General features: G+C 37.5%; 1 pseudogene; it reads right to left on the bottom strand.

Moving 5' to 3' along the window:
- The window catches only part of LOC132490505 (uncharacterized), a 195,825-nt pseudogene extending 178,725 nt beyond the window's left edge, over positions 1-17,100 (bottom strand).
- Positions 17,101-22,567: the final 5,467 nt, after the last annotated feature.

The following is a 22,567-nucleotide window of genomic DNA, read 5'->3' as shown; positions in this document are numbered from 1 at the left end:
AGGGAATATAGCCAATATTTTTTAATAACTATAAATGAAGTGTACACTTTGTTATATAGCAGAAACTAACACAACAATGTAAAGCAATTATACTCCAGTAAAGATGTTAAAAAAAACTATAAATGAAGTGTAACCTTTAAAAAATTGTAAATCACTATATTGCAAACCTGTAACATATATTTTATAGCAACTATACTTCAATTAAAAAAAATAAAACTCTTAGAGGAAAACATAAGAACACTCTGACATAAATCACAGCAAGATCCTTTTTGACCCACCTCCTAGAGAAATGGAAATAAAAACAAAAATAAACAAATGGGACCTAATGAAACTTAATAGCTTTTGCACAGCAAAGGAAACCATAAACAAGACGAAAAGACAACCCTCAGAATGGGAGAAAATATTTGCAAGCGAAGCAACTGACAAAGGATTAATCTCCAAAATTTACAAGCAGCTCAAAATCAAAAAAACAAAAAACCCAATCCAAAAATGGGCAGAAGACCTAAATAGCCATTTCTCCAAAGAAGATATACAGATTGCCAACAAACACATGAAAGGATGCTCAACATCACTAACTGTTAGAGAAATGCAAATCAAAACTACAATGAGGTATCACCTCACACCAGTCAGAATGGCCATCATCAAAAAATCTAAAAACAATAAATGCTGGAGAGGGTGTGGAGAAAAGGGAACCCTCTTCACTGCTGGTGGGAATGTAAATTGATACAGCCACTATGGAGAACAATATGGAGGTTCCTTAAAGAACTAAAAATAGAACTACCATATGACCCAGCAATCCCACTACTGGGCATATACCCTGAGAAAACCACAATTCAAAAACAGTCATGTACCACAATGTTCATTGCAGTTCTATTTACAATAGCCAGGACATGGAAGCAACCTAAGTGTCCATCGACAGATGAATGGATAAAGAAGATGTGGCACATATATACAATGGAATATTACTCAGCCATAAAAAGAAACGAAATTGAGTTATTTGTAGTGAGGTGGATGGACCTAGAGTCTGTCATACAGAGTGAAGTAAGTCAGAAACAGAAAAATAAATACCGTATGCTAATACATATATATGGAATCTAAAAAAAAAAAATTGTTCTGATGAACCTAGGGGCAGGGTAAGAATAAAGACGCAGATGTAGGGAATGGACTTGAGGACACGGGGAGGGGGAAGGGTAAGCTGGGACGAAGTGAGAGAGTGGCATGGACTTATATATACTACCAAATGTAAAATAGATAGCTAGTGGGAAGCAGCCGCATAGCATAGCATAAGGAGATCAGCTTGGTGCTTTGTGACCACCTAGAGGGGTGGGATAGGGAAGGTGGGAGGGAGACGCAAGAGGGAGGGGATATGGGAATATATGTATACATATAGCTGATTCACTTTGTTATACAGCAGAAACTAACACAACATTGTAAAGCAATTATACTCCAATAAAGATGTTAAAATATATATATAAAGAACACATTATTTTCTAAATCCTCATCTGTATGAGATCATTTTTTTCTATTTTGATTATCCTATGTAACCTATTGGATGGCAAATTTTATAAATGTTTTATGAGTACTTTAAAAAAAGACTAATCTAGAAAAACTAATCAAGGAAATCAAAAGGTAGAGGTACAAATTAAAACAATACTAAGGTCAAAAGATATAATTACAGATATTTAAAGAAATCTTGTGACTAATACAAATAGCTTTAAATCAATAACTTTGAAATTTTAAATGAAGTGAATGATTTTTTAGAAAAATGTAAATTATCAGAATTGACTCAAGTATAAATGGAAAATTAAGTAATTCAGTACCTCTTAAAGACATTAAATTGGTAATAAATTATCTCTAATCTCCAACCTTCCATGTGCACTTAATCCCAAATTCACTAGGGTTTGATAAGCTTCCTAAAGCTTCATCAAACATTCAATGAGAAGATCTGATTAGCCATTATACTACTGTAGAAATTTCTGGGTTATGCTTGGTGAACAATGTACATAATAAAATAGGTCATTGGAGGTGAAAAACTTAGGAGCTGCTACGCTATCAACACCAAATTCCCAGGTCTCCTGAATATCCTAGTGCATTCAAGCATTCTTCCCCATTTCTTTGATAAAATCTTCTCTAAAATCTTCTAAAACACATTCCATCATAAATGACTGTTAATATGAACTGCTACCAATGAGTAGATGGGGATGATCCTTAAACAACAAAATGTTAAGCATCACTTTAAAGGGGAATGTCTTTGACTAGGGACTCCTCTGGATCCCAGTAATCAGTGTTGATTTCCCCTTCAATGTGAGAATAAGCTGGTTAACCAAAAATAAAATAAAATAAAATAAAATAAAATAAAATAAAATCAGAGGTTAAAAATATTAACTATGTGTCCATTTATTAGGCATTTTTTTCCTAATCATTGAAAAAATGATTAGCACATTAATTTCCAGAATTGAGTGTTAGGTTTTGAAGTTCTTGGAGACATACAGCAAAACCCATTTTGGAATCAATATGCTGATCTCCACTTCTAAGTATTCATATCATTATATTTGGATAGTAAAAATTACTCTAGCAGCATGGCCAGAGTGTGTCTCCTGGTTGCTTCATACAATACTTTGGGTACGTTATACAATGAAGTGGTATCATGATGGTTTGGTATCATGGTAAAAATGGGATTAAGAAAAATCACCATGAATGTAATGGAGTTCTTATGGATTATTAAAAAAGAAAGGAGATACCCTCCTTCCCACATTTTCCTTGGTGTAATATTGATAACCTCCTGATTTCCAGTTGTATGAAAATTGGGAAATGTGGAATTGGAAAGCATAAAATCTGTAATTTCTAGAGGTATACTTTTGATTGTGTTTGGTCTGAACTGAAAGCAAAGAGTGTATATTGAATCACTCAAAAGAAACTGGAAATTGCATACTTCAAGCACACCTTTCAGTGGTCTACTTCTGTCATTACAGTATTAACAAAAGGCTCTATGGATGCCGGCAGGCGTATCTACCTAGTTTCTTGGGAAGAAAATCTAAAATGAAAAGACTCAACAAAAGAATATAAGATGGAAGGAGATTGTTGTGAAGGAGATGTCCTGGATTTCCTTTTTTTTTTACCTGTTGCCAAGGAGCCCAGAACCTAGCTTACACAAAATCTTTCCTGGATATTTTGCAGCTAATAAATCTAATTACAAATCAGGTAAGACATGCAAATCTATCTTTTTGACATTATGTACATTCAGGGAGCATGTAAGCTCAAATTGAAAATGAAATGCTGTGACTGGATAAAACAAATAAAGCATATATTTTTTGGTGATGGATATGCATGATGAAGGTAAAAATAAAATGAACAGGTCACCTGAAGTGGAATAGATGAAAGAATACTTTAGAGTTCATAAGAAGTTTTCCTTGCAAAAAGATCAAACAATAGTTGAAAGTATAAAAGCTGCATTGTGGTGAAACTTCTATTCTAAAATTCTTTAGCTATTCCATTTAAAAACACACATTAGCTGTTAGGTTAGCATCAAATATGGAAATGTCAAAATGACCATGGTCTCAGTAAGGATGAAAGGAAAAACAGGGACTTGTTGTAAAAACACATCGTTAGCTATATTTGCACCTCTGGTTCATTGACCTTGAGAATATAGATCTTTTTTCTTTACCTTCACAGACAGTTCCACCCTCTGGGAAAATGAATCCCTAATGTTTGGCTAGGTGTGCCTGGGAGTTTTTCTTTGAAGACATTATGTTCCATTGTAATGAGGTCTTAATTGGATCTATCTCACTCATTCTCAGATCATCCTGGACATCTTTTAAAAAGTAGATTTCCTTTTAAACAGTATCATAAAACAACCACAACAAAAACAAACATATAAAGCAGTACTCATTTTTAAGATTTTAGTAACTATGGTTTAATTTTTCAGAAATCATCAAATTGCTTTTTCTTTACTTCAAGGAGACAGGTAGGAAAATCAACCAACTTACACTGATTTGAATAAACCAAGAATTTGTTTCTCTCTGCTGCTTTATATAGATCTAAAAGGACATGAAGTGAATATATATCTTGGAGAAATTATGTTGGATTATATGACATGTTCAAAAGACTTCTGGTTTATTACTGACAATATATTCAGGTTTGAAGTTTTCTTCTCTTTGGGCCCCACTCTCATCTCTGACCTGTGTTGGGCATCTGGGGTGGGAAATTAACCTATGCTTCTCCTCTGAATACATCTTTATATTTGTGTTAATCAAAACATTAATTTATTTGGTATAAGCTTCTTGATGGGAAGTTCTGCATTTATTTTCTAAAACTGTGTATTTTCAGTGACTTTAAAAAATGAGCTACAGATACTGATATTTGGATATACTGCAATGGCAAATGCATCTTGCATTCCCTCTTGTACTTCCTTACTCCTTCTATGTTTTTTTTTAATAAATTTATTTATTTTTTGCTGCATTGGGTCTTTGTTGCTGTGTGCAGGCTTTCTCTAGTTGCGGCACGTGGGCTTCTCATTGTGGTGGCTTCTCTTGTTGCGGAGCATGGGCTCTAGGTGTGCGGGCTTCAGTAGGTGTGGCACGAGGGCTCAGCAGTTGTGGCTCCTGGGCTCTAGAGCGCAGGCTCAGTAGTTGTGGCACATGGGCTTAGTTGTTCTGCAGCATGTGGGATCTTCCCAGACCAGGGCTCGAACCTGTGTCCCCTGCACTGGCAGGCAGATTCTAAACCACTGTGCCACCAGGGAAGCCCCACCCCTTCTATGTTGATTTTGTTTTTCAACAACAAATGAAACAAGCTCATAAATTAACACCATCAATTTAATTTCTTCCCTGTCCCCTCTCCACTTGTCTGGTATTTTTACTCATCAGAAGTGATAAGAAACACAAGACTTTAAAAAGGCATTTTAAAGTAGCAGTAATTTATTTACAACTCAGACTCTGGGTTCTTTTATTTTAAAATGTAAAACTCACCATCTGAAACATGCACTGTATATCAGACATGTCACTTCCCTAAGTTGTGTTCTAAGAAAACCGATGCTTGTTTTAATTGGCCCTCCCTTCTCTGACTGATTTGAAGGTTGCTATACATACCGATGATGAAGTGACATGACAAGAGCTTTCTAGGAATGTTGTTGCTGTATGTGTATGGAGCAGATTATTGTAGGGCAATTTTAAGGGATATTGAGTGAAAATAAGAAAAAGAAATGAAATAATTTAGGGAAAAAAACAACCATTTATTGAGTACTTACTTTGTACAAGATCCTTTATATACATTTTTCCATTTAACCCTAACAATGACCTTATAAAATATGTATTATTACCTTATTTCATAGCTCAAGAATCAGAGGCACAGAAAGGCTGAATAACATATAAGACAGAAGAGCTGGGGTTGAAACCCAGGTATATCTGACTCTGGAGCTCACAGTATAGAAATGCAACAGATTTCTGTGTATTAATTTTGTATCCTGCAACTTTACCGGATTTGTTGATAATCTCTAGTAGTTTTCCAGTAGCATCTTTAGGATTCTCTACGTATAGTATCATGTCATTTGCAAACAGTGACAGTTTTACTTCTACTTTTCCAATTTGGATTCTTTTTATTTCCTTTTCTTCTCTGATTGCTGTGGCTAGGCCTTCCAAAACTATGTTGAATAAAAGTGGTGAGAGTAGACATCCTTGTCCTGTTCCTGATCTTAAAGGAAATGCTTTCAGCTTTTCACCATTGAGTACGATGTTAGCTGTAGGTTTGTCATATATGGCCTTTATTATGTTGAGGTGTGTTCCCTCTATGCCCACTTTCTGGAGAGGGTTTTTTTTTTTTTTTTTTTTTTTTTACCATAAATGGGTGTTGAATTTTGTCAAAAGCTTTTTCTGCATCTATTGAGATGATCATATGGTTTTTATACTTCAATTTGCTGATGTGGTATATCACAATGATTGATTTGTGGATATTGAAAAATCCTTTCCTCCCTGGGATAAATCCCACTTGATTGTGGTGTATGATCCATTTAATGTATTCTTGGATTAGGATTGCTAGTATTTTACTAAGGTTTTTGCATCTATGATCATTGGTGATACTGGCCTATAATTTGTGTGTGTGTGTGTGTGGTATCTTTGTCTGGTTTTGGTATCAGGGTGATGATGGCCTCATAGAATGAGTTTGGGAGTATTCCTTCTTCTGAAATTTTTTGGAATAGTTTGAGAAGGACAGGTGTTAACTCTTCTCTAAATGTTTGATAGAGGTTACCTGTGAAGCCATCTGGCCTTGCACTTTTGTTTGTTGGGAGTTTTTAAATCACAGTTTCAATTTCAGTACTTGTGACTGGTCTGTTCATATTTTCTTTTTCTTCCTGGTTCAGTCTTGGGATATTGTACCTTTCTAAGAATCTGTCCATTTCTTCCAGGTTGTTCATTTTATTGGCATATAGTTGCTGTAGTAGTCTCTTAGGATGCTTTGTATTTCTGTGGTATCTGTTTTAACTTCTCCTTTTCATTTCTAATTTTATTGGTTTGAACCCTCTCCCTTTTTTTCTTGATGAGTCTTGCTAACAGTTTATCAATTTTGTTTATCTTTTCAAAGAACCAGCTTTTAGTTTCATTGATCTTTTCTATTGTTTTATTGGTCTCTATGCCATTTATTTCTGCTCTGATCTTTATGATTTCTTTCCTTCTGCTAACTATGGGTTTTGTTTGTTCTTCTTTGTCTAGTTGCTTTAGGTGTAAGGTTAGGTTGTTTGTGATTTTTCTTGTTTCCTGAGTTAAGATTGTATTGCTATGACCTTCCCTCTTAGAACTGCTTTTGCTGCATCCCATAGGTTTTGGATCATGGGGCTTTCATTTTCATTTGTCTCTAGGTATTTTTTTTATTTCCTCTTTGATTTCTTCAGTGATCCACTGGTTGCATATTTTTTAGGTTCCATGTGTTTGTGTTTATTAGTTCTTTTTCTCGTAGTTGATTTCTAAACTTATAGTGTTGTGGTCAGAAAATATGCTTGATATGATTTCAATTTTCTTGAATTTACTGAGGCTCAATTTGTGGCCCAGCATGTGCTCAATCCTGGAGAATGTTTCATGTGCACTTGAGAAGAATGTGTATCCTGCTGCTTTTGTATGGACTGCTCTATAAATATCAGTTAAGTCCATCTGATCTAATGTGTCATTTAAGGCCTGTGTTTCCTTATGAATTTTCTGTCTGGATGACCTGTCTACTGGTGAAAGTGGGATGCTAAAGTCCCCCACTATTATTGTGCTACTATCAATTTCTCCCTTTATGGCTGTTGGTATTTGCCTTATATATTGAGGTGCTCCTATGTTGGGTGCATATATATTTACAATTATTATATCTTCTTCTTGGACTAGACCCTTGAACATTACATAGTATCCTTCTTTGTCTCTTGTAACAGTCTTTATTTTAATGTCCATTTTGTCTAATATGAGTATTGCTACTTCAGCTTTCTTTTGATTTCCATTTTCATGGAATACCTTTTTCCATCCCTTCACTTTCAATCTGTATGTGTCCCTAGATCTGAAGTGGCTCTCTTATAGAGAGTATATATACAGGTCTTGTTTTCGTATCCATTCAGCCAGTCTAAGTCTTTTGGTTGGAGCATTTAATTCATTTACGTTTAAGGTAATTATTGATATGTATGTTCTTCTTGTCATTTTGTTAATTGTTTGGGGTTTGTTTTTATTCCCTTCCTCTTTTGTTCTCTTTTCTTGTGGTTTGATGACTACCTTTAGTGTTATGTTTGGATTCTTTTTTCTTTTTGTGTGTGTATCAATTGTAGATTTTCAGTTTGTGGTTACCATGAGGTTTTTTTTTTTTTTTTTTTTTGCGGTACGTGGGCCTCTCACTGTTGTGGCCTCTCCCGTTGCGGAGCACAGGCTCTGGACGAGCAGGTTCAGCGGCCATGGCTCACGGGTCCAGCCGCTCTGCGGCACGCGGGATCCTCCCGGACCAGGGCACGAACCCACGTCCCCTGCATCGGCAGAAGGATTCTCAACCACTGCACTACCAGGGAAGCCCTACCATGAGGTTTTGATATAGCAGTCTGTATATAAACAAGATTGTTTTAAGTTGCTGGTCTTTTAATTTCATATGCATTTCCAATAGCCTGCATTTGTGCTCTCCTCACAATTGCTGGTTTTGATTTCATATTTGTGGATGATTTCCTATCTTTATTGTATGTTTGCCTTTACTGGTGAGCTTTTCCATTAGTAATTTTCCTGTTTCTAGTTGTGGCTTTCTTTCTTTTTCTTTTTTCTGCTTAGAGAAGTTCCTTTAGCATTTGTTGCAAAGCTGGTCTGGTGGTGAATTCTCTTAGCTTTTGCTTGTCTGTAAAGTTTTTGATTTCTCCATTGAAGCTGAATGAGAGCCTTGCTGGGTAGAATATTCTTGGTTGTAGGTTATTCCTTTTCATCACTTTAAATATATCGTGCTATTCCCTTCTGGCCTGCAGAGTTTCTGCTGAGAAATCAGCTGATAACCTTATGGGAATTCCCTTTTGTTATTTGTTGCTTTTCCCTTGCTGCTTTTAGAAGCTTTTCTTTGTCTTTAGTCTTTGTTGATTTGACTACTATGTGTCTTGTGTTCTTCCTTGAGTTTATCCTGTCTTGGACTCTTTGCGCTTCCTGGACTTGGGTGACTCTTTCCTTTCCCATGTTAGGGAATTTTTCAGCTATTTTATCTTCAAATATTTTCTCAGGTGCTCTCTCTCTCTTCCCCTTCTGGGACCCCTATAATGCGAATGTTGGTGTGTTTAATGTTGTCCCAGAGGTCTCTTAGACTGTCTTCATTTCTTTTCATTCTTTTTCCTGTATTCTGTTCTGTGGCAGTGATTTCCACCATTCTGTCTTCCAGGTCACTTACCCGTTCTTCTGCTTCAGTTATTTGGTTATTGATTACTTCTAGTGTATTTTTCATTTCAGTTATTATATTATTCATTTCTTGTTGTTTTTTTTCCATGACTTTGTTAAACATTTCTTGCATCTTCTCGATCCTCACCTCCATTCTTTTTCTGAAGTCTTAGATCATCTTCACTATCATTATTGTGAATTCTTTTTCTGGCAGGTTGCCTATGTCCATTTCTCTTAGTTGTTCTTCTGCGGTTTTATCTTGTTTCTTCCTCTGGGACATATTCCTCTGTTGTCTCATTTTGTCTAACTTTCTGTGATCGCGGTTTCCATTCTGCAGGCTGCAGGATTGTAGTTCTTCTTGCTTTTGCTGTCTGCCCTCTGGTGGATGAGGCTGTGTAAGAGGCTTGTGCAGGCTTCCTGATGGGCTGAACTCCACTGGTGAGTGGAGGTGGGTCTTGTCCCTCTGGTGGGTAAGACTGTGCTCAGGAAAACTTTAAGCAGCCCGTCTGCTGATGGGTGGGGCTGTGTTCCTGCCCTGTTGGTTGTTTGGCCTGAGGTGTCCCAAGACTGGAGCCTATAGGCTGTTGGGTGAAGCTAATGGCGGCCTCCAGGAGGGCTCATGCCAATGAGTACTCCCCAGAATTGCCACTGCCAGTGTCTTTGTCCCTTCAGTGAGCAGCAGCCACCCCCCTGCCTCCACAGGAGACCCTCCAATACCAGCAGGTAGGTCTGGCCCAGTCTCTTATCAGGTCTCCTTTTCTTCCCCCTGGGTTCTGGTGTGCACGGGACCTTGTGTGCACCCACCAAGAGTGGGGTCTCTATTCCCCCCAGTCATGGATTTTCTGCGCTCAAACCCTGCTGGCTAACAAAGCCAGATTCTCTAGGGGCTCCTCCTCCTGTTGCTGGATCCCCAAGCTGGGAAGTGTGATATTGGGCTCAGGACTTTCACTCCTGTGGGAAGGCCTCCATGGTACAATTGCTCTCCATCTGTGGGTCACCCACCCAGTGGGCATGAGATTTGATCTTATCATGATTGCACCCCTCCTACTGTCTCATTGTGGCTTCTTCTTTGTCTTTGGCTGTAGGGTATCTTTTTTGGTAGGTTCCAACATTTTTCTGTGGATGGTTGTTCAGCAGTTAGTTGTGATTTTGATGTTTCTGTAAGGAGGGGTGAACCCATGTCCTTCTACTCCACCATCTTGAGCTTGAGCAGTCCAGAGAGTTAAGTTTAGAAAGGTAGAGAAAGAATGAAAGGAGAGACAAGGATATGTGCTGAGATGGTCATGAGGAGTTTGTTGTTGTTCTCCAATTATATTTTGAATTTGTGTCTCTACCATCATTGTGATTTATTGAGCATATACTATGTGATATAATGTAATGGAGGAGATGTTTAGGAAGTAGACCTTAATTATTATATATTTATTTATCTCATTAAAATTTTTCGTTAAGCTTTCATGTCTGAGACATTGTGCTAAGCAAAGTGAATAGCCATTCACTTATTGAATGTGAATTAAAGGAAGGTACATATTCGGGTCCCATTTGTCAGAGAAAACTCCATGGAGGGCATGAAAAAGACAAACCAAGTAATCACCATTTATATTATTCATGGTCATCAGGGCATAGATATTGTGTAATAGGATGTATATACAGTTTTTTTTTTCCTATTTGGGAAGCAAACCATCTCCTTTTTCCTTCCACAGATTTAATTTAAAAACTCTGTTCAGAATACTAAGAGAACCTGTAACTCAAGGACTACTTTTAATAGATATGTAAGTTAGCTTCTCACATGAAGTCTGATAAAAAAAAATTTATAGAAAGCGGGCAATAAACTTAATAAGGTGTTATATAATATGCAGAATAAATATTAGTACAGTACATGAACCTAAATGACAGCAACAAATTATAAAGCTTAGCATGCAATTAAAATCGCTAATGGAACACTGTATAGAGAGAATGTATTCATTCTTAGATCAGTCAAAGAGCAGCTATTTGGTGTCAGAACCACCACTTGAACTAATGACACCTTAAACTTATTTTTAAACACTCTGTCATGCAATAGCTACACTTTATGGGTGTCTTCAGTTCAGTCTTTTAGCATACGTTGTACATGCTAATAAAATGTGTCCTCAAGGCAGGATGGTCCTGATGGCCAAGAGACAATGGTCAGGTTTATGCTCAAGTGTATTTTTCTGATGTCAAATTTATGAACAGACAATAATAACAGTACATCTACTAGTGATTAGCAGGCTGACAGTATCTTAGATTTCAAACTTAGGAACTAAGAACTGCCTGAAACTTGTCAGTTAATTGATCCTACTGCCATGAAAACTATTATGCTCTGAGTTTTTGTTTTTTACAAGGTTGTACTTTCTTGGCTCCATGCTCTTGTGCATGGGATTCTCTCTGCCAATGTCATTTACCTCATCTCTACATGTACAAATTTTACTCATCTTTAAAGACCCAGAGTAAATGACATCTTCTCCATGAAACTCTCCTCCAGTCCTCCCAGTTTGAAGTAATCTTTCCTTTCTCTGAACTTCTATTGCATATGTTTGTACTTCATTAGCACTTTTCACTATCCACATTATAGTGTAATGTGACATATATTTTGCATATTTAAAAATTATATACCTATAAAATATATACCATACTTATTTGTATATGTGTCTTATCCCTTATTTTGAACTAATATAGGGAAGAAGTGTCCTAGAATTAGGTATGGATGCAAAGGGATGCCAGCATTGGTTTACAAGCTAGATATGGACATTTACTGAAAGTTTACCACTTAAGTGAGGTATATTTGTAAAATGATGGAATGACTTTGTAGTCTTTGATGGTTGGCAATAGAGTTGCCCTTTCTATGTGTAATTTAAAAAGTTGACATCTGTCAACTCTCTTGGAAAAAGAAACATTCACATAAGTGAAAGGTTTCAAATCCATGCAGACATTGAATGGAAAGAAAGGAATAATCTTCTGTATTCAAGGAGAAAAAGTTCACAGAGTTCATGGTAGGAATGAGGAGAGAAGATTTAGGGTTGATATTGAATCTGATCTACTCAACATTAGAAACAGGGAACCTTTTGGTTTCTATGGCCATGGAGGTAGGCCACTCAATCCCCTATCAAGAAAGAATCTGCTTAAGAGTGTAATTAGCAGAAAGCCTCCAGATATTGCAAATTTGGGATCCTCCACAGTCTTCAACTCCAAGTTCATGCTCTTCCAGGGCTGCTCACAGCCAGTAACAGCCCAGAGGGGGTTCTGTGCACCAAGTACTGTAGAGCCAGGTCATTTTGGCCCCATATGGGACTTCTCTAATCTTTGCTTTTGGCTTCCCCATTGGCCTGACTGGGACTTTCTTGAGCTACATTGCAGTCTGAGGCTCTTCCTACCCAATCCTCCTTCCTTTCCTCTCTCCATTCACAAGTGACAAAACAGCATTGGAATACAAAGTCTTTTCCTTCCTACTATTCACACCAATTTATGTCCCCCAATATATTTCTTGCTCTTCTAGGTCCATCTCTGTATCTGCTTCCAGGAGTACCTGAACTGACACAGCTTAACACTAACTATCATGTTGAGCAACCATCATGGCAAAATTGGACCTGAGTACCCACACTCATGAATTCATTCATCTATTCAGTTTATTTTACAAATATTTTTGAGCATTTACTATGTGCCAAGCACTTTTGTTCTAGATAATAGTGATATAGGAATGAACAAGGCAAACAAGATTTTTGTTTTGAATAGAATCTACATTTATAAGGAAACCAATTAAATGATTATTGTTTCTCACTTATCTATTATCCCATAAGGTTGTGTAGCTCATGAGTATTTCCTAATGCTTAGCAACTTGGTGTCTCAGAAGGTTACTTTATGTCCTTCCTCTGCTTCCCTCCCTCCCTCCCCTTCGTTCCCCCCTTCCCCCTTCCTCCCTTCCTTCCTTCCCTCTTTCTCTTTCACCTTTCTTAAAATTTTTTTTCTTTCTTCCCACCCTCCTTCCATCAGAATAATTAATAATATGTTTCTAATGAAAGAAAACCTGTAGATGGTAGTAGATTTGGAGACTGTAACTTAATCTCAATGAAGGCAAAGCACATCTCAACTTGGACAAGATTAAGGAAGGCTGATACATTATCAGCACAGCACAGTGGAAAAGAAAGAAAAAATTTGGGCTTTCAAAATATGTAGTTGACCGCAGGTTTGACTTGGTTTTGGAAAGGTTGGTGTCTTTCATATTCCAGGGAATTGTGCATGTAAAAAAAATACTCAATACCATTTGTATCTTTTTTATTGCCAAATTTGGATTGTCTCCTTCTTTCCCTAAATCAGGTATTGTCTTGCCACTTTGATATATTAATCCAGTTGTAGTATTACTGGAACCAAATTATATATCAAATCAGTATTTAATTTTAATTAGTAAGGTCACCTAGAGGTTTTCTCTACTAGACATCAAGGGACCAAGCTTGTTCAGTTAATTCTTTTCTTTGGGATTTTGGTCTAATTATTCATTATGTAACACACTGTCCCCCCCCCTTTTAAAAAATTTTTGTTGTGTATTTCTAGTTGGTTATTATCTGTGGCCACTGGTGTTTTTCAGTCCTTGTTGTTGGTACTGTAATTAACTACTTTTCTGGATCTATTTGACTTATTCAAGTTTCCTGTGTTCACTCATTTCTGCACACATAGATAGAAACAAGTACATAGGTGTACATTAAAAATATACATATACTTACAGAAGTAAGAAAAAATATTTACTCATATCAATATTTCACTACTTATTAACATAAATAAAAATACCATCTTCACGTTACAATTACTTTTGTACACCATTTTTTTATTATTTATTCTTACTTTAAAACATGGAGCCCATGGAAAATTCACCACTGTTACTAGAAATAAGCTATACTCTCTTGGAGTTTTTTTCTGGATGAATCTGTATTGCTTCTACAAGTAATAACAGATTTCCCTTACAAGTTCCCCCACAGAGTTAACTTGCTACAGATTTGTATCCTTTGGTTAATGTCCAACATTCAAAGATTTTTTACTGGAAGAGCTCTTCTAAATAAGAATAATATTACAAAATAATAGTTCTAAAAGTACAGATTACAACTGAAGAGGAGAATAGATACATTGTTTTGAATATAGCCATTATCAAAAGTACTAGAAAATTTTTTACGAAAAGGTGTAGACACCCTGTTGAAAAGCATCTAGATGCAGAATTCTTTGCTTTGGGATATCCAGCTGAATTCCACTTTCATAATATTTGCTTAAAAGCAAATAAGACCCAGATTCTCTTATATCTGGTATCTAGAACTATCATAATCTAATATTACCACAAAAGCAAGTTTTTAATTGTCCTAATTTTATTCTAGTCTCAGAAAATATTTTTAACCATCAAGAACATTTTATTTATTAAAGGACTTTCATGCAGATTATATCTCAAATTTTTGTCAGGTAGATAAAGTAAATAAAGATGAACTTACAAAAAAAAATCACTTATCATTCCCCTACATATCACTAACCAAGTGGAAAATATAATAGAAAAAAATAAGCAAACTCACTATAGCAACAAAAAAATTAAAGCATCTAGGAACTAACATAATGAATGCACAAGACCTTTATAGAAAAAAGTAAAGCTTTAATAATAAAGACATTATAATTGGATACTCAATAATAAAAAAAGGAATCTTGATCCCTACCTCATACCCTACAGTCACACACACAATGGATTGCAAATGTAACTGTAAAAGGCAAGACAATAAAGCTTCTAAAATAATATAGGAGAGTTTTTTCATGAACTTGAGGTAGGTAAAGATTTCTTAAACAGGACATTAAAAAATACTATCCATAAAAGAAAAAAAAAAGATAAATTGGACCAAATTAAAATTAAGAACCTTCTATACATCAAAAGCCACTATTAAGAGACTGAAAAACAAGCCACAAATCAGAAGATATTGTAATACATATATTTGATAATGACTCATATCCAGAATATATAAAGTCCTATAGTTGAATGAAACAACCAAAAAAAAAAGGGGGGGGGGCAAATACTTAAACAGGCATTTCATGAAAGAAGAATGGTCATCAAACTGAGAAAAAGGTGCTCAATTTCATTAACACCAGGAATATGCAAACTAAAACCATAATATGATATAACTATACACCTATCAAAATGGCTAAAATACAGAAGAGAAAAAAGCAAGCGTTAACAAAGATGTGGAACAACTAGAACTCTCATATGCTGCTAGTGGAATTATAAATCAGTACTACCATTTTGGAAAATTTTTAGTAGTATCTAGTAAAGGTGACTACAGACAAACTAAAGCTGAATATAGGCAAACCCCACAACTGAGCACTTTTAGTCATATACTCAACAGAAATGCATACATTTGTTCACCAAAAGATATTTACAAGAATATTTATAGTAGCACTATTCCTAGTAGTCCCAAACTGGAAGCAACCCAAATATCCATCATAAGGGTAAATTGTGTTATATTCATACAATGGAATACTACAGAGCAATGAGAGTAAACAAACTCAACTATATACAACAGAATGGATGAATCTCACAAAGACAATGTTGAGTGAAGGAAGCCATACTCAAGTATATACTGCATGATTTCAATTTTATAAAGTTCAGAAATAAGCTAAATAGAAATCAAGATAGTGGTAGGAGAGATAATGTAGGAGAGAGGGGATAATGTAGGGAAGGATAATGACAGGGAGGGTAGGTAAGGGTGGCTTCTAGAGTTCTGGGGTTTTTTGATCTGGGTGCTACTTATATAAGTGGGCTTACTTTGTGAAAATTAGTCAAAGTGTACACTTACAGTCTGTACACTTTATGCATATTATATCAATTAAAAGTTTAGATGAGAAAGAAAAAGGAAAACATACTGAATTCCAGATCTCAAAAGAAGCAGAACTATAAATCAAAAATTTTAACTTAAAAATCACTAAAAGGGACACAAATGAAGACCTAAAAATTGCTGAAATATGTTTATGGATGAAAAAATTTAACATTAATCATCCTCTCTAAATATGTAAATTCAATGTAATTCCAACAAGATTTTTGAGGAATTCAACTAATATATTCTAAAACACATACTGAACAATAAAGGTGCATAAATAGCCAAGACAATTTTGAAAAATGAAAGCAGAGGGGAGTCCTTATCAAATATTATTAAATACTATGAACAGTAATAAAAATAATGTTTCTGGAGCAGAAGTAGACAGATTAATGGGATACTACAGAAACAGACCCACTTACATATAAGAAGTTAAGAAAGAATGGACTGTTTAATAAATGTTGGGAAAACCAACTCGAGATAAGAATAATAATTAAGGTGGCTTCCTACCTTAAATCAAATAAAAAGCTGAACTCCATATAGTTGAAATACCTAAAAAGAAGCTGTAAGGCAAATAGAAGAAACTTGTAGAGAAATGTCTTTAGGAAATTCTGATATAAATGGATGTCTAAAACGAGATTCAAAGTGCACAACAAAAAGGTGAAAAACTGATGGACTAAGAATTTGTTCAACAAAGTACAGCATAAACAAAGTTAATGGATGACCTCTTTCACAGCTCAACATCCACTTACCTGGAAAGATGAGAGAATCTGTACATCCTTCCACGTGAGTCCTTGTGATTCATTCAGGCTGTAGTTTAAGTTTCCTTTCAATCAATCCAAGAAGGATAAGAGTGACCAAATAAAGCAGGTTGCAAAGGCAGGAAGCAGAAACAATATGATGTTATGGAAGTACCTTTCTGAACAGTCCCTTCTGCTGCTGTAGGGCCTTGGGGCAACCCTTCAGTGTAGGTGCTCGGCAACAAGTCTGCTGAGACAGGCTGACCCTGGAGCTTTTGTAGTCTCTCTCGTGCAGCACTGGTCAGGTCTCCGTAAGCCTTGTCAAGGCTGGCACTTTCAGTCGCAGCAAAATGAGACCTTACCTCCATCACTTCCACACTGGCTTCCTGGTATTCGGTGAGGTCAGCTTTTCCCACAGGACGCACGAACTCGTGACAGTAGACGATCTGTACATAACTTCTTAGCGTTATCTGCCCACATATTTCTAGTGACCCCAAGCACACAAGCTTCGTAACGTACTGCAATTACTCCACCAGACTTAAATGATTTGTACTGTACAACCGCACAAGTTTTAGTCCTCAAATGAGGATTTTGCCGCTGCTCCACTTGAACAAAAACAAACAAAAAACAGTCCATATCCACCAGAGCAATGGTCCTCTCCATCAGCCATTTTTCAAGGTGACAGACACCTGACAAAACCGCCACCCACGGACGCCGCCGACTCCAGGCTCTGTGTCCAGTGGAAGGAAGATGAAAGGATCTTAAATATCTGTTCCCTTTCAGGGAGTGGGCTAGTCAGTTTCGAGAGAGGTTTATTCCCCGTAACGACAGAGGAAAGGGCCAAAGGCCAAGAACACCCTTGCCCGGGCAACGGCCCGCACAGCTCGGCTGCCTCAGCCGAGGTCACGTACTCAGCGGATCGCTCTGCTGACGGAGACGTCAGATGGTGCGCGCGCAACCAACGGCCGATGAAGCGCCTGCGCACAGCCCCTTTCGTCTCCCGGGACGACTTCTAAATCAACGTTTCTGTTTCTGTGCCATAATGAATTCTGCCTTCCACAGACTCAACTGTTCTAATTAACCGTAACTGTTATTATATTTTGGTATGGATGTTTGAATCATCATGGCTTGGTGAGTAGCTGCTCTTTCAGCTGATCTGTTGTCGTTTCAGCACATCCTGTCATCCTAGAAAAAGTCTCGTTCTGCTATAACCATAGGAGGTACCATCACCATCCTAATTTTTTCTGTCCTAAGAAATGAAGCCAGGTATCTTCCAAGGAGTCCTGGTTCCTTTGAGTGTGATTTGAAATCGTAATCTGCACTTTATGAGTTCTCCTAACGGCAAGTTGTGTACACAGGTGCTGCTATTACTGTAGGTGAAATGCTTTCAGCGGCAGAGCTGGGAAATATATATATATATTTTTTGCGGTACACGGGCCTCTCACTGCTGTGGCCTCACCCGTTGCGGAGCACAGGCTTCGGACGCGCAAGCGCAGCGGCCACGGCTCACGGGGCCAGCCGCTCCGCGGCATGTGGGATCCTCCCAGACCAGGGCACGAACCGGCGTCCCCTGCATCGGCAGGCTGACTCTCAACCACTTCGCCTCCGGGAAGCCCTGGGAAAATATATTTTTAAGAGTATGAGCTCTTACATCAGATTTCTTTCTAAATTAAAAAGTTTGAATAATGTAAGTTTTTATGCTGCACTGGCCGTATGAATCGAATTGCACGAATGGGTTTCCTAAGCCAAGGCTTGTTTCTGTTCAGAACCAGTATTTTCTGAGACGGCCTACGGTGGAACCTGTGGTTTTGATCCACCCAGCAGCCTTTCCCCTTTCTTTGTTACTAACATTCCAGTTTTCCTTCGGGGGACTTCACTTCCCTCCTTCCATGCTGTTCTGGTGGGAGAGTCATGTGCACTGTTTGGACACGTGTCTGAGATAAGACTAACCCTATCCTCCCAGGAGTTTGAGTCTTCATTGAGGGGACATTGACACAAAGCATTGAAATGGGTCCTTCCAATGGCCATCCCTTGAAGAGATACTCTGTTAATGCCTCTTTCCTAATTTCTTAGAGCATCTTTGATCCTATTGCTCCCAACGCCTGATTGTTCACTTTTTCATTAGGTTCTATAATTTATTTTATTTTTGTTAATTATTATTGTTACTGTGCTTAAGTTAACCAGAGTCTGTTTCTGTTACCTGCAACCAGATAATCGTAACTGATGCACTTTTCTTTGTGGGTGGGTATGTGGGTTGCCAGTAGCTTACACTCTAACCATGGCAGGTGATTATTTGCATGATGACAATTATTTGCATCATGACATGATCAGTTTACTTAGAGAAGATTTCAGTCAGTAACAAAGGGTGTGGGAAAAACGTGGGTCCTTTTTATTCACAAAACAGGCTTTTTTGTTTTTGAGGCACATTTTGTTTTTCTATTTGTTTTTTTTTTTTGTTTATAGGTACAATCATTTTCAGAGTTATTTTTATGTGAAAAAGATTACTCACAATTTGTCATTTTCAGAAAGCAAGTGCATAAGACATTCTTTGAGGGAAAGGCCTGCATAACTTTACCACCCTGCCCCCAAGATTATCTGAGGTTGCATATCCTGTGTATACAACACAATTACTCAGCCTCTGTCTTCATAAGGAAGAAGGTCAGAGGTACCTTTGGGTTGTTTTCTTTGATGTCTTGGTATAGAGATTTGTTCATAGACAATGACTTTAGGACATCAAATATTTGAACTTGTTTGAGCTGAACTATGTGATTCCTACTAGCAAAGATGCTGTGTTTTCCCCATCTGTGAAGTGCTTTTCTCTTCCTGTGTTTAGGAAATGATAATGACTGACCTTGAAATTTGCTGGGCTGAAGTGCTAGGTAAGCAATAAATAATAGCAGTGTTTCCATGGGATCCTAGTCCAGGTTGGGTGTTGTCTGCATTCTTCAACACTTCATTGTTGGTTCAGTTTTCAGTTTTCAAGTTACCAACTCAATCTTCAGATCATGTGTAGTAAGCCATTCCAAATCATAGGTACAATAGTAGCTACCATTTATTGAGTATACTGGGCTACGCACTGTATCAGGTGGTTTGTAAAAAGTGTGTTCTATTTTTACCAGTATTCTGGGTAAATACTATCATCACCATTTACAGAGAAGGGAACTGGGATTCGAAGTTCTGTGATGTTATAAAGATTTCCCTATTCTACTTTTTGACAATTTATTCAAATTAAAGATATGCATATTTCACATAAGAGCGTTCATAAATAATGGGATAGGGACTTCCCTGGTGGTCCAGTGGCTAAGACTCCGTGCTCCCAATGCAGGGGTTCGATCCCTGGTCAGGGAACTAGATCCCAAATGGTGCAACTGAGAGTTTGCATGCCACAAGTAAAGATCCCCCATGCTGCAACTAAAAAGATCCCACATGCTGCAGCGAAGATCCTGCACGTGGCAATGAAAATCCTGCGTGCTGCAACTATGACCTGGTGCAACAAATAAAAAATAATAATAATGGGATAAACACAAGACATGTGCCTATGTCGCCCCTGTTTTAATGATTTTCAGATCTCAAACTCTTTACCCCTGTTCTTTGATCACATCCAGCATTCAACACCTTTTCCAAGTCAGAAATCTGAAAGTCACCCTTGATCTTTTCCTCTTTTTATTCCCTTTTGTTCATCAGTTATCTAGTCTTGTCAAAAATATATTTTGAATATGACTATTTTTCTTCCTTCCTACTGTTACTGCCATACTTTAGTTCACCATTATCTTGTCATCTCAGTGATGGGGTTACTGCAACAGTATTCTAGCTGTATCTAAAAGGAGATGTCTCAGGTAGTCTATGCTTATCCAGGCCTCTGGAAGACATGGACTTTTTGGAATGAGTTATGGTCCTAGAGGGGAATAGAGTTATGGTCCTAGGGTGATAATGTGTGGTCACAGACTTGGATGAGAGATCATATATGGGGAAAGAATAAAGATTGAGTTGTTTCATTTTAGTGGTAGGCTATAATCATCATGGAACCTTTTGAATCAAGGGTGAGAGATTAAATCAATAAGCAGGAAATGGAGCTGTCTTTGGATTCTGGGCATAACAGATCAGTGTGCCACACTGTAGCAGCTAGGTAAAGGTATTAAGAGAACAATAAGAGGTCAGCAATATATTAAGAGAAAAGAGCAAGATGAAGTTGGAGAGGTAAGATGGTAACTTTCCTAACATTTACCATGTTCTATGTAGGACCTGTTTGTTGAATTGTACAAAGGCTTTATTCTTATTTATATGGTATAAAGGTCTTCCCAGGTTGAGGGTAGATCCAAAGTGTCCGGACCAAATAGACCTTTAGGAACCAAGGGCTTGAGACTTGAGTCTCAGTTCTGTGAATTTGGCCATACCTTTTCCTCAGCTAGAGATTGGAAAGTGGCCAATATTATGCCCAAGCAGGTTGGGCCATGCCCGTTTTGGACTGCCCAAAGGCAGAATAAAAGATAAGTAAAAAGACCAGGTGATATTTTTAAAAAGATAAAATGAAAGAAGGCAGTTTCATATGAAAAAGACCTTATAAGCAGAGAGATTGGTCACCCTAAGTGAAACAATGTTAGATGAATTCCACAAGGCTGTGGCTGATGGTTTTTGCTAAATCACTATGGATTATATTCACCTAGAGTACCATTTCATTGTGTAGTAGATAGGGTCTTGGGGGACAAGAACAAACATTGGATTCCCTATCAAATAGCACACTGAGCCTGGGAGAGGAAAGTTGTGGATCTCTCATAGCCAGAATGAAACAGTATTTCATTGAAAACGTTCTCACTCTAAACAGGGATCCTGATTTCTAAATTGGTTTCAATTAAATATATTTTCTTCCCTTCTAAGAAAACAACATACACCTATAATCTCTTCTAACTATTGGCAGATCTGTGATGCTATAGCACTCCACACCTTCCCAGTGGCTGCAATTACACACATCAAATTTCAGGATGGACGACAAGGTAAGATTCTAGAGGTAAAAGGCTACCACTTATGGTCCCCAGTTTGCTCTCATATGTCACAGCCTTTTATTGTCAGGAGTTATTTAGAGAAACAGTCATCAGCTAACAAAACCATCTGTTAGTTAACAACAGCAAAATATAAGGCTATTTCAAAATAGCATGGGGCATTTCAAGTTAAGGGCAGATGAGTGCCAACTATTTTTTCCCTTCAGTCTTTCCTTGTTAAAAAAGAATGCATTTGTTATCAAAGCTAGTTTGGCTAATGTGCTTTCACCTCATACATATCTAGAAATCAAAGCTGCCTAGAAAGTTATTTGAGGGTATGTTCTCCCTTTGGAGCCCATCTTGCTCCAATCATGCTAATAGGAATTTCATGTGTGTGTCAAGAGGACAATATAGCCTTTATGCAATTCAACCAAAACGTCCTACTCAGAACATGGTAAATGTTGGGAAAGCAAAAACGGTCTCACTGGACAGATTTAGTAAAATTCTTCACCTTTGTGCTTGTCTGCACTACTCCATTACTTTTTCCATCTGGAGGAGGAGGGGTGGTAGATGAAGAATCTCTGTACTCCTCCTTTTCCCTTGGCCAGATAGTTTCCCAAATCAGCTAAATATAACTCCATTTATTGTCATGCTAAAATGTTCTATTTAGCTGTGTTTAACTGGATATCATGATTCCCCAGGCTGACCTTTTGCTCCTGGGAAGTCGTTTTAAATTCAATCCCGGCAAAGGAAAATCCTTCCAATTCGCTGGCTGTGAAAGGTCACAAGTGAAATGTGTTTTGATGGTATCTGCCTATGGCTTAATTCTCAGTAAACTTGAGCACTAACTGGGCCTCAATTGTGCTTTGTCTTGGGAATCCGAGTTCTAAGAAGCCTGGGAGAGCTGAGTGGGAGACGTGGGGCTGAGTTGCTGGCATCAGCCAAGGGTACACAAAGGTACCAGCTGAAAGGTAAGGTATATGGTGCTAAGTTAGGTCAATGCTGCCTTATTTCTGAGCTGATGAGGGATTCAGACTAAAATATATAGTTTCTCTCCCTGTTTCATTTGATCTGTTTAAGAGGGGCATTTCCCACTTTCTGGGAGGCAAAGAGGGCTTAGGGTGAGATAGAGAAGGAACTAGAAGTGTGTGAAC

The sequence above is a fragment of the Mesoplodon densirostris genome, chromosome 5 (genome assembly GCF_025265405.1).
Source record: "Mesoplodon densirostris isolate mMesDen1 chromosome 5, mMesDen1 primary haplotype, whole genome shotgun sequence".
NCBI classification, from domain to species: Eukaryota; Metazoa; Chordata; class Mammalia; order Artiodactyla; family Ziphiidae; genus Mesoplodon; species Mesoplodon densirostris.
This window is presented reverse-complemented; position numbering and strand designations above follow the sequence as displayed.